Below are 9,341 nucleotides of genomic sequence, written 5' to 3'. Positions count from 1 at the left end.
AGAGCCAATTGTTAAACATTTATCAGCATGCCACTACATACGTATATATGCTTTTGTGTATGCATGTATAGACATGTGTACATGTATGTGTACATACAAATACATCTATGCACATACATAATCTCCCCCCACCCTCCCCACATCCTTGCCAAGGCAACGTTGCTCATATTTCTTTTCTCTACTCTTCCAATCCCTTAACTGGTACTTTGCTTTTTTTTTTTTTTAAATCACTTCTTTTCCCCTTCTGGACTATCATTGATCATCACCTTAACTAGATATCTTCTATATAAAAATGCTGGGGGAGGGGCAAAAGGATGGGGCATACCATGTAATTTGTCCCCGAGGGATGGCCTTGGGCTCTGCATGCCCCTGAGGACAGATCTAGCCCTGAAACTCAGAAAATATTAACCTTCCTTCTAGGTCTGCCCCTGGCTCTCTTTGTGACCTTAGGAAAATTGCTTTCATCCTATGAGCTAACATCACATCATCCACTTCCTTTCCAGGGCTAACCCAAGAATAAACTAGGCTTTTCTGGTGCTTTGAGATCTTAGCAAGTAGGAGCATGTAAATGGAACATGTCAGTAGGTACTAGGGGACAATTTATTCTTCTTGTTAGCTGGGTGTAAAAAAAATGTGGACTCGCATGCCAGTCTTGATAGCTTGATTTGAATTAATTAGGCTGGATATAAAGACAGGAGCTAACCTGTCACTTAGAATACATTATAAAGTAAAGGTTTTGGAATATACTTGTAGAAATTTTAATCAAGCAAGATCTTAGTCCAGCAAGCAATCCTGTCCTTAAATACCTCAGTGGGGGGCTTGGAGAGAATCTCCTGGTAGAACACAGCTCTAAGAGCAGCAGCAGCAGGGGAGGTACTAATTTTATGGTCCTCTGGGACCTTGTTCTCCCATCTGTCCTCTGGGTGGTAAGAGTATCAATGGCAGTTCCCCAGACTCAGTTTCCAGGTCAGGATAGAGACTTGTAAGGAGTTGAGAATGACAGACAATACCTGATTCCCTACCCTAACCACCTCCACTCTGGTATCATTCCTGTTGTTCAGAAAGTTTAGTTGGGTCCAACTCTTCATGACCCCACTTCAGCTTTTCTTGGCAAAGATAGTGGAGTAGCTTGCCATTTCCTTATTTTACAGATAAGGAAACTGAGGCAAACAGGATTAAATGACTTACCCATAGCTAGCAAGTGTCTGAGGCCAGATTTGAACTCAGGAAGAGTTGTCTTCCAGACTCCAGGCCCTGTGCTCTATCTATCGTGCCACCTAGTGGCCTTCTGGTACCATTCCATAAATAGAATCTATCTAACTCCGACAAAAACCATTATAGCATGAAAAGAAAACAAAAACAAAAAAAACCCAAAAACCAGAAGTCAATCTATAAGGATATTTGCATGATGATGCTTGCTGGTGGACCCCAAGTGGAAAATTACATTGGGTCCGTGATCTTTTTAGTTTGATATAGACCACAACCAATTGCTATCATCATCCGTGAGGAGGCAGTGCATAGAGAATAATCCTTCTAGCCTCAGAGGAGCTGGGTTAAAATCCTGCCTCCGGTGGTTATGACCTATGTGACCTTGGTCAGGTGGGTTAACTTATCAGGGCCGCAGTTCCCTCAACTTTTAAATTAGGGAGCAGGCCTCTGAAGCCACTCCTTGGTCCTATGCTTTTTTTTCATTCAGTAGAATGATTGTTCATATCTTTCTGCAAATCCTCTATAGATGACTCAGTTAACACTCTGGAAACCTTGCCTTGGGTCTTTTTACTTCAATCTCTCAGAGCCATGACCCGGAGAGACTTGACAGAGGCTACTAAAACCCATGGAGCTGAAGCCAATGCAAGCTATAGAAGATTACGGAATATAGAAAAATATAGAAAAAACATTTGTGGGCTATGTACTTCCTGAACTTGTCCATAAAGTCACCTTACTCAAAGCCGGACATTTTAAAGAGGGAGTCATCCTCAAGCTATGTGTGGTGGCAAGCAAAGTGGGACTTTTTGCTGTTTTTTTTTTCCTTTGGGAGTGCTTCTCAGCACTAAGGCAATCAAGTGCCTTTGATTAATTCTTCCCTTTGTTTCATTCAAAAGACTTTGAATCAAGAGTCTTTGATGACCTGCTTAAGTCATAGGAAAGTCTAAGTCATGTGAGTTTGAGTCACGTGGTTGTGATGCCCTCTGACCCTGAAGAAGTATATATATATACACACACACACACACACACACATATATATACATACATATACATATATATATACATACACACACACACATATATACATACACACACACACACACACACACACATATATATATATATATATATATATATATATATATATATATATATATACTCTGAGGTTAGCATTTTGCTTTGGGGCTCACTCATTGAAAGAGTGTTTGTGTGATTTGGCCAGAGGAGACTCTGAGTGGCCATTAAAGAGCCCCCAGGCTTTGAAAACTCAGATGTTGGTGCTTCTCTCTCTGGTAACTATGCATGTATTTCTACTGACAGACAGACAGAAGCCCAGTCTGTTGATTCGTGTTATTTGCTCTGTTTATATAATTTCTGCTTGTAATTTCTATTTGTGTTTTCTCTGAAGTTCAGGGTGCTGACTTTTTCCCATGAACTAAGTAAATGATATATGTATGTTTAATTAAAGTGAGATTGTAAACTCCTTAAAGTTGCTTTCCTTAGAAAAGCAGATCAAAGAACTTGTGCTAGCAGCCCTCCTGTGTGCTGATGTTGTTGGTCTTACACCTCCATAGCAGCTGCAAGCAACATTTTTGTTATACCATGTCATCTAGCTGGTTTCCTTTGTGATCCTGTGTATTTTAGTATAATGCTTAGCACATAGTAGGTGCTAAATAAATGTTTGTTGACAATTTTATGCATTTTAAAACATGGTTTTGCATGTCACAAAAAAGGTTAAGTATTAAGTACTATTAAGGAATGAGATGGAATCCACAACCCAAATATGAAAATAATACCTTTACTTTATAGCCCACACCTCTTGCTGCTAGCATATTATGTACAATATCCATCATTTTGCTTATTTTACATAAATTATTTAAGCATATAATTAGGGGTTTGAGGGTGGAGTGGACATTTATAAAGTACAACACACAGGATTTAGCACCATGGCTAAAATCTAGTTAATACTGCATAAATTCTGTTGTATTGAGGGTTGAAGAGAGAAAGGGTCAAATCTATCCAGAGTAAATTGGTAGCTGTTTTTTAAAGTATATCAGTTCCCTACAGTATGAAATCAGTAGTGTCATTAAGTTTTACTTATCTCATCTTTTTCAGTCCATGCCGAACATGGTTCCTTTCCCCATATAACATTTGAGAAAAGATGGATTTAAACGTGTTCTAATCCAAAGGCAGTGGAAAGGTAATGCTGTGGATAGTGTTAAGCCTGGAGTCAGGAGTACACATCTGGCCTCAGGCACTTTCTAGTTGTGTGACCCTAGACAAGTCATTTAACCTCTACCTTCCTCAGTTTCCTTGGAGATAATAGCAGCACCTACATCCTAGGGTTGTTGAGAGGACCAAACAAGATAACTTTTGTAAAACACTTAGCACGGTGCCTGGCACACAGTAGGTACTTAATAATGTTTATTTCTAAACTTCTTTTTCTTCTTCTGTATAGAACTGCTTCATTCCAAATAGTTTGGACCACTGTAATAAAATATACAGGGTTACAAAGGAAACCAATTATATTGAAATAAAAATATAATTTTTTTTCTCCAGCCAAATCTATAGACCTTGTGGTTAACCACCTTTGCTTTAAGGTCACAATTTGTATACAGTAATCACAGTCATAATAGATTCTGCCTTGAAACAAAGAAATTAAGAGTGACGAAGTATGATAAATGAACTGGGGGAAAAGGAGAACTCAGAAATCTAAAAGCGTAATAAAATTTTCATAGAATCATAGATTTAGAACTGAAAAGGGAAGGTAGAGGGATATTCTACTTCCTTTATTTTGCAGATGAGGAAACTGCTACCTCTTCCTTGCTCGCACCTCCATAACAGAATGTAAGGTTCTTGAGGATTATATCACTTTTATATTTTGATCCTGAGTCCCTAGCATAGTGTCTAGCATATAGTAGGAATTTACTAATAATTGTTGAGTGTGTGGACAAGTTGTCTAAAGTCATATAGGTGGCACATGGGAAAGATAGTATATGTGGCATCTTGTACCCCAAATAAGGTAGGGCAATTTAGCTGTTAACACTTTTTATATTTTTCTAACTCATCTAAGGAGTGAGGCATGTATCCAAAGTGATCAAGGTCATGACATCTTTGGATGAGTGGTCAGCAATTTCCTTGAGTGTTTTTGGTCCTGTCTTCCCTCAACTGCTGAAATCAACATTACATACGTTGGAACAGACTTCTGTGTTTTGTCACAGACTGTGGTCTGTTAAACTTCTTTTGTCTTGTGGACCCCTTGAGTGATCTGATGAAGCTTATGAACCCTTTCTCAGAACAAGTTTTTTAATGTGTAAAATCAGATGAAAAGCATTATAAAGGAAACCAATTATATTGAAATACATTTATTGAAATATATACATACACACACACACACACACACACACACACACACACATATATATATATATATATTTACAACTCAAGTTTGTGGACCTCAGGGTAAGAATCCTTGCTTTAGATGAAGAAAATTCCCCTATAAGATCAATTATTGCTCTAGTAGAAGACATCCTTGTGCTTTTATAATCCAATGGCAAATTTTATACCCGTCAAGGACAGGGGAGGGTTCTTTTAAAACTGGATGGAAAACATTGCCAATGCTTCGAGATCTCATCAGAGATAAAATACTATTCCTAATAGACTAGAGTTCAGTACAAGGCAGCTCTATTTTGATCCAAAAAGGCTTACTATATTAGGAAATGTACAAATGTAACACCAATCCCCACCCTTCCTAAAAAAATGCTTTAGAAATGCCATGAGGTCTCTGAGGCAGAACAAGCTCATGCCAGTCATTAATAGCTAGCATTTGTATATTACTTACGCAGCTAGGTGGCACAGTGGATAGAGCACAGGACCTGGAGTCAGGAAGACTCTTCTTCCTGAGTTCAAATCTGGCCTTAGACACTTTCTAGCTGTGTGACCTTGGGCAAATCACTTAACCCTGTTTGCCTCAGTTTTCCTCATCTGTAAAATTAGCTGGAGAAGGGAATGGCAAACCACTCCAGTAGCTTTGCCAAGAAAACCCCAAATGGGGTCACAAAGAGTTGGACACGACTGAAGACAACTGAACAAACACAACACATATCATTTCAAGGTTTACAAAGTACTTACATATGTATACTTGATTCCCACAACGGTCCTATGAAGTAAATACTAGTATTGTCTGCATTTTGCAAATGAGGAAACTGAGGTCAAGTGATTTGCCTTGTGTCTGAGTCAGGATTTGAACTCAAGTCTTCCTGGCTCCAGGTTTGGGTCTCTATTCACTGCACTCCCAATAACAGAGAAATTTCTCTGTGATAAAAGAGGGTAATTTTTGCCAAGGATAAACAAGGCAGTGCTCGTGGAGGATTGAGAAGAAGCGTAACTGGAAGGCAAGGCTGAGATCAGATATCTGAGTGATTGGGAGTTACTGATGTCCTAAGGTTAAGAGGTGTGAGGCTGCTGGTCACAGCATTTTCAAGCTAAATGGATACGCTGACAATTAGGAAGCAAAAATATTAAGATGTGTTGGGAGGTAACTCTGTTTGAACCCAAGCTGCTTCCTGGAATCTCATTTCTTTGGACTATGGAGGCAGCTCTGCTCTACCCTGGCTGACACTGCTAGCTACCCAAAGGGATGGGTCTTAGGCCTCATACTCATAATGCAAACTGGCCATGCTTGAAATGAAAGATTATTGATGGAAAAGGAGAATTACTTTATGGCAGCACAAAACCCCACATTTCCAGATGGCACAAATAAATGAAGATCTAAGAGCCTAGCAAGTTTGACCGTTTACTAGAAACAGCTTTTTAAACATTGCCTATGTAAGTTTATTTTTCACCTAGTCTTTCAACTGTTTCCCATTTAGGGCCACTGAAAGAAAAGGTATCCGTGGATAATAGAGTAATGATGCTAGAGAAAACAAAACTCTAACCCCGCATTTGTTGAGAATGCCTCTCCTACTGCAGTCACACAGAAAGGACAGTTGTATGTGGCAGATGTATTTGTACAAGGCAGATTTTTCCTGGGTTACCCAGCTCTTGAACTAATATTGTTGATTCTTTCACCCACCTTTTAGGAAGGGCAGTTTGGTGAATATTGAGCACGCATAGAGCATGGATACAGTTTTCAAGGGAGTTTTGAATCAAAATTTAAACTGTATATTGAAGATCCCAGTTAAAGAAATTGCTTTAGATTTAAATGAAAGAAATTCACAGAAGGTTTTAATGTGGAGGTTACCAAGTACATAGACTTATATATCATTTTTAAAAATTTCATCTCACTGTAGCATCTCCTCCAAATCAGATACAACATAGAACATTATCTAGCCAGTTCATTTGAATTAAGTCTTGTACAAAGGTTCCTGCCCTTTAGGCCAAGATCAAAGGTATTATCTGTTCTCATCAGTGTAATATCTGATATGTTCTCTATCCAAGGACAATATATTAAATGGATTTTTGAAACAGGGAGATGGAATAGGAGCTTGCTCTGAAAATTTTTTTGGCTTAGTGGGTAGAATGCTGGGCCTGGACTTCAAATCCAGCCTCAGACACTTCCTAGCTGTGTGATTCTGAGCAAGTCACTTAACCTCTAATTGCCTGACAAAGGGGTCCACTGGAGAATGAGATGGCAAACCACTCCAGTATCTTTGCCAAGAAAACCCTATGGACATCGTTGGTGTGCAATGTCATGGAGTTGGTGTGCTATGTCACTACTGAACAACAACAAAACAAAGGTAGGTGCTTAATAAATGGCAACTTGTTGGCACAATGGACAGAGCGCTAGACTTGGAGTAAAAAAGACCTGAGTTCAAATCCAACCCCATACATTTATGGTTTTGTGTGGTAAATGTATTTGTATAAGGCAGATTTTCCCCTGAGTTACCCAGCTATTGGAGTAATATTATTAATTTTTTAAACCCACCTTTCAGGAAGGGTAGTTTTATGAATATTGAGTACATTTACAGCAGGCATACAGTTTTCAGAGAAGTTTCTAATCAAAATTTAAATATAATGTATTAAGGACTTAGATTTTAAAAGCCACAAATTAATAGAACTTTGAAGTATGGAAATAATTGTTGGTTTCCAAGTATAGAGACTTAGAAAAGAGAGGGAAGGTTTGTGTCATTAAGACAAAAACATCTTCTTCCATTAATAGTATTTCTAATACTTCAATGGCTCTATGATGGTGGAACAGATGACATACCGGATTTGGAGTTGGTTGACCAGGGTTCAAATCTGAACTGTGCCATTTACTGGCTCTGTGAGCTTGGGCAAATCATGTCTGCTCTCTGGGTTTCAGTTTCCTCAGCTATAAAATAAAGGAGTTTGATTAAATGACCATTGAGATCTCTTCCATTTCTAAATTTATGGTACTACAATATGTGAGCCTTGTAAATATGGGTACTCTCTCCACCAGAGCAGATTGCTACCACTTCTGGCCTTTGGCATCACAATTAAATATGTTGATCAGAGGACCTGGTACGTAAAGTCTGATGGTACTGGGTGTTATTAAAATAAAGTTACATAGATAGCATCATTTCCTCTAGGTGCTTCCCATCTAGCACGGTACAGGGTTTGTAACAAGCCCTGGTAGTTTGTTCCTAGATTATAGACTCAAGTACTTAAGCTGAATTCCTTTTCTCAAAATGCAAGATTTTTCCTTTTCATTTTAGTTTAATTCTACAAGAATTTTTTTTTCTCTCTCTCAAGTGTCTACTATGCTGTAGGCACTGTGAATATAATGACAAAATGGAGGCAGTGCTTGCCTCCAAGAAGCTTATATCCTACTATGGAGATTTTTTTTTTCGGAACTGGACCTGTGATTTTTATGGATGTAGGGAAATCCCAGTAAGGAAAATTCCTTTGCCAATATAGTTGGCAGCTGTCCTAACTTAATCTTTAAAAGTTGCCTGGAGCACTGAGAGGTTAAACAATTTGTCTAGGATCTTATAATTTGGTGTTGGGTGTGGTGGTGGAGAGGAAACAATATTTAAGTTGATAAATGAATATGATATAATTTGAGGAGGGGGAGAACATTAAGAACTAAGGAGATCAAAAAGGGCTTCCCATATGAGGTCGCACTTGAGTTCAACCTATAAGGAAACTAAGGATTCTAAAAGGCAGAGTTGAGGATGGAATACATCATAGGGGGCCTCGAGGACGGCCTGTTTCAAGGCATTGATGGGGGAAGGGGGAAGGGAGGAGAGAGTGCAATATGGAGTTCAGGGAACTGCAAATAGGCCAGTTAGATTGGAACATAGAATGTATGAAGGGGAATGATGTGAAAAACTCTGGAAAGGTAGGCTGGAGCCAGACTGGAAGATTTTAAATGACCCTTAAATGAAGGGTCTGCGTTTTAACCCACCACAGAGATGACCTCAACCTCCCGACTTGGAAGTGATGAGATATGTCCATTTCCAAATTTTCAAGGCAATAGATCTCAGAAAAAGGATTCTAGGGATTTTACTAGCCAGAAACCTAGAATGGGATTTCCTTGCGGCCAAGAATAGTTTATGAGAGGCCATTTGGAAAGAATGTATATTTGAGTGACAGTGCACCCTGTACTGACTAGGGAGAGACTGACCTGGTGAAATATTTAGTAAGTAGCCCATTTTTACACTTTCCTACAAGAATGCAATTGAAGATTGCAGAACATTCTGTGAACACAAAGTGTTACCAAAACACAATTGAGCAACGACGAAACAATTTTAAATTCATATGTGTATTTTTTGTACAGATTCCTCCTATGCCAGGATCTTGAGGTTCTCCATCTAAGTAGTTGTTGCCTTCTTCTGGATGATGATGATGGTGATGGTGATGGTGATAGCTACATTTATGTATTACTATATGCCAGGTACTGTGCCCAGTATTTTACAATTATTATTTCATTTGATCCTAGGAGGTAAATGCTATTATCATCACCATTTTACAAATAAGGAAACTGAGGGAAATGGGGCTAAGTCTTTGGACCTGGGTCACAAAGCTAGGCAGGCCATTTGGAAAGAATGTAGATTTGAGTGGCAGCTTATCATCATCCTCCCTAAAATGTGATGCTCACCGTTGAACACAAAAACTCCTAGATGTGGTCTCAGCAGGGTAGAGTGCATACTAGAAATATCACCTCTCTACTC

At 38.9% G+C, this 9,341-nt stretch overlaps 1 pseudogene; it reads left to right on the top strand.

Annotated features, from left to right (window-relative positions):
• The first annotated feature begins 6,564 nt into the window (after nucleotides 1–6,564).
• Nucleotides 6,565–6,743, top strand: LOC118830409 (annotated as a pseudogene).
• Nucleotides 6,744–9,341: the final 2,598 nt, after the last annotated feature.

The sequence above is a fragment of the Trichosurus vulpecula genome, chromosome 8, assembly GCF_011100635.1.
Source record: "Trichosurus vulpecula isolate mTriVul1 chromosome 8, mTriVul1.pri, whole genome shotgun sequence".
Classification (NCBI taxonomy): Eukaryota; Metazoa; Chordata; class Mammalia; order Diprotodontia; family Phalangeridae; genus Trichosurus; species Trichosurus vulpecula.
The sequence above is the reverse complement of the archived record's forward strand: the minus strand, read 5'-3'. Positions and strand labels throughout refer to the sequence as shown.